The sequence below is a fragment of the Pinus tabuliformis genome, chromosome X (genome assembly GCF_031772625.1).
Source record: "Pinus tabuliformis cultivar Carrire ecotype Pingquan chromosome X, CPIR1, whole genome shotgun sequence".
NCBI classification, from domain to species: domain Eukaryota; kingdom Viridiplantae; phylum Streptophyta; class Pinopsida; order Pinales; family Pinaceae; genus Pinus; species Pinus tabuliformis.
In genome coordinates, this window is record NC_142308.1 from 771,982,885 (window position 1) to 771,987,293 (window position 4,409).

Below are 4,409 nucleotides of genomic sequence, written 5' to 3' on the forward strand. Positions count from 1 at the left end.
CAACTTTTTGTGCTGCCAATCATAATAGTCCTTACCTTCAGGTCATTCCCGAGAGTGGTCACAGCCAGCCGGTCAATAGTCAGAAGTCATAGCTTATAATGGTTGTCATTGATGATAGCCGGTAGATAATTACAGGACCAGGAGTTGATCCCAGGAGTCAATGCCGGTACTCAAGAGTCAATGCTGGGACTCAATGGCTTTGACTCTATGGCTTGTACTCCATGCCAGTCAGCCAATAGGAGATCCGTACCGGGAGGTCCCGATACCCTGTTGCTGATACCCTGCCAACCGGTCAGTGCCGAGAGCCAGTGGTCAACAATAGTAAGGAGGTTGCGCCAGGAGGTCCATACCCAATCTCATTCCCAGGAAGTGGATTTACAAGAGCTGGTCGCTAATAAGGAGGTCGCCGAGTAGAAATACAAGTCGATGTCCAAGTTGAGTGCTTTATATACTACTTGCACCTTGGGAGTAAGGAGCCAGGGTTTAACGATAGGAAACACGAATCCACGTTACCAATTACTGTATGGACTTTAAGGCAGTCTCTAAGAGGCCTTGCTCCATGGAACTTAGTACATGTGACTAAGCAAGGCAAGTGTCTAAAGTGCTAGTACCAGAAGTCCCTATGGCTAGTTAGTTTACCTTCTTATGGCTTGAACTCAAAGTCCTGGATGTAGACAACCCGTAAGGCTTTCGGCTTTCACTCTCTTTCTATCAAATAATAGAAAACCTCATATATCTTCTAGAAATCCCCATGCATCTATATAGGTGCACATCACACAATAAACGTTCAATCCATATCCTGTGTACTCCATATTTTTGATTATTAGAAATGGAGAGGCACTTATAAAGCAGAGCGCAAACGAAGCTGCTATCTATGCCCCAGAGCGTCAGCGAATAAGAAAATGGGGATATATTCATTCCCTTATTATTTTATATAAATAGGGAACCTTACATAGCTGAGCATAAGCGAATAAGCTGGGGGATTACTACTATTCTTTATCCTTCTCCATTCTTTATAAGAATGCAATTTCATTCAGTTTACGTAGGGAGCAGTGGTTGACACGGAACGGCTTTAGTTAATCGTTTCAGTGAATGGCTTATGCTGGGAGACTCGCATATATAATTGAACTTGTCCATTTTAAGAGGTGATCCTTGTTGGGTAGATAAGCCGGATGCTTGATTGCTAGCGCCTTTATCCTTATCCCGTGAAATCCATATGGGACTGATTCAATCCATAGAGCCAAGAGATATTGACAAAGCCCACATCTACGCGGGGTGGTCCGTAGGACAACTGCCATCTACAAAAGGGGTGGTCCACCGAGCGAACGATAGCCAACAGATAGAGTTATTCCCGATAAGGTCCCGGAGGGGCTTGCGCTTCCTAGTGCAAGGAATGCGGTAAAAAAGAAAATGGAGATTATCCAGATGTAATAATATTTACCGCAACTATAAGGGAACCTTAATTGAAGAGATCCGCAATTGAATAGATACGCTTATATAACATCTAAAGCACCACCCACCAGGTTTGGAAAAGGCACTAAGTCTTGTTGGAACAAATCCAAAACACATTCTAATTCGCAGGTTTCACCTATTCAAATATCTTATTTTATAAGGCCAAGGCAATATTCCACGGGGATACTAAAATGAATTTTTTTATTAATGAATATTGGTACGAAGTCGCTTGTCCGCATCGGACAAGGTGCGAAGCTGCTTGCTCGACCAAAGAGAGAGCAAGGGCCCTTACTTCTTAGGGGTCACTCACTATTCATATGGTGAGGGTCTTTTCAGTGTAATTAGCGGGGCTTATTCTCGCTTCGCACTCCATTGAATGTGATATTCACTTCTTTCTTTATTTAGGAAACGTTTTCATGAATGAACTAAAAAGAAAGTCCATGTGCGCCATTCACATAGGTGGGCCATAACCATTTGAAAGTCGATCCGAAGCCAATTTCCAGTTCCTCTCCGATCTAGTGCGTTCTCCTATATAGCGGTATCCATGCGATCTTTGGTATGAAATCCTCCCCTTATAAGGGGTGTGACGCTTTTCACTCCCTTGCTGATGTAGGTAGAATTATATACAGAGAGAATCACCCTTTCTTTATTCATTATTTATGGCATGGCGAGTCTTTTCCATCAGAAGCACTCACTCAAGAAGTCGAGCCAACACGCATCCATCGTTATGAAATTCACGACCCGCTTTCTTTCTTCGGGGAAACTTGAACTTTCTTTCTATTACGACACAAACAAAGTGAGGTGAGTGAGCCATCTCTCTCTTTCCCAGTTCTTGATCGACTTTCGAAGGGCTATAGATCGACAATGCTGCTGGTCATCCGGTTCTTTATATAGGTAATTTAGCGCATCGTTGACTTGATGAAATGAGTGGGTAAAAATAGCAGTGAAACAGTGTTCTTTATGCACTGACTTATTTATGCTAATTACCATGAAAAAGAGAGTGACGTGACGTCGGTCGAGCACTCCGTGGGGTGGACTATCTATTGGGGTGGGGCTTTGGTCGAGCACTCCGCCCTAAGTAAGTCGATTTGGTGTGATCTTTTCATTTAGATATATCCTTATATTATACTGCTATTTTTCGTCAATTGAGTTGTAAAGACTTTCTTTTTTGCTAATAAAATATGCTTTATATACGTTCTATTTACCCATAACCGGAGTAATTACAACCATCAAAAGAAAGCTCCATAACCGGTTCCGGAATCAATAATTACATATAGAACTTACTTGAACTCTCCACCCTATTGGGCTATCGGTTGGGTTTACCTTTCTTTCAGGCCCGGTCCTTCCCTAAATAAGTATTTCCTTGAGGGGAAGCACTCACTTGAAGTCTTCCCGATAAGCTTTGACCCTTTTATACAAACAATAGTCAGATATAGGGATGGATTTACGGCTAAATTAAGGACCTTGTCTATCTCCTTATTTCTTTTTAGGGCAGATACGTTCTCGTTCGTGAAAGGCACCTGATATCTTCTCTTTATGTCCCGTTAAAGGATAAATGACTTAGGAATTATTCCTGAAATATATCGTACAGTAAGAGGGAGATCGAGGGCATTTCAAAACTTTTCATTTTGGGGCCAAACCACTAAACAAAACGTGAAAACCCTCTCCGGACGCCGTATCCGCTGGTCATTATTTATATACGTAATTACGTTTAAGAAAGAAAAAGTGTAGTGCCTGTTAGGTAGCTCCAACCCGGGAGCAAAAGTGCGCTAGAGAGAGGCAAAAATGCCCAACCACAAGTGTGCTACACAAGAGATGCACAAGTGCACATAAAAGAAAGAAATGCCAATCACAAGAGAATGCCAAAGATGTAGATGCCCTGAGGCAGAAAACATTTTATAGGATAGATCCAGAAGATAAAAATATGATAATGTAAAATGAGAGTTGTAATGTATTTATACAAAACTCAAGTAGGGCGCTGCCCCCAAGAGGGGTTAATGAGCCTATGTGTACAAGTTTTCTTAAGTAAACCTTAACCATTCCCTAACATTACAATAAATTAGAATAAATGATCAATGGATGGCCTTAGCCATGATTACAAATACATTAATTATACGTATGAGTGTGTCGTCACCACATGTGAAGATTACACCCAGAATTCTTACACCCTCCCTTAAGTTTCACAGGGGCCACAGAGATAAAGCATTACATCACAAGATTTACACTCCCCCCTTAATGGTATATCTCCAACACCAATACGATGTCGTAAGCTAGTGAAGGTGGGCCCCAGATTTTGGTTAACATATTTCCAAGCTGATCTGCGGAGGGTGATCCCTAAGAAGTAAGGGCCCTTGATGCCTTCTTTTATTCCATACTTTTGTTCCTATTGTTCCGAAATCCAGTAGCAAATTATACCTGCTCACTTCACGCCCCGGACCTGTCTCCATCACACACCCATCTCAACGACCAGGCTCTACGATTCATAGACTTCTGGACAAAGAACATCATTTTCACGGAGATCAAGCCAAGGCGCAAAGATAGGCTCAACTCATCCCTAAGAATAGAGATGCGCTCATATATTGGGATTATTCCCCTTGTTGTTTATTATTCCCCATTAGTCCCAGTGGCATGTTGTACTAGCGGCTAAAGGCAATGAGCTCTTAAACCTCCTGTCAAAGGTTCATGGGTAGAGCCATTTTAGCCCTTATTGTATTACCGCATGGCTATTACAACTGGCTATTAGCTATATGACCGGCTATTACAACTGGTGAGTGGCAATTACCTTCCTGGGATGGTGGAATGAACCAGAACTAACAAACCTCCTGTCATAGTAAGTAAGGGTATTAGCAATCAAACGTTTCCTGTTCGGTAGGTGATGGAGTTGTTCCCTGTAGGGTAGGGCTCAAGGGTCTAGGTGGATTTCGAGGGCAGTGGATCCAGTTCTAGGTTCAAGTAAT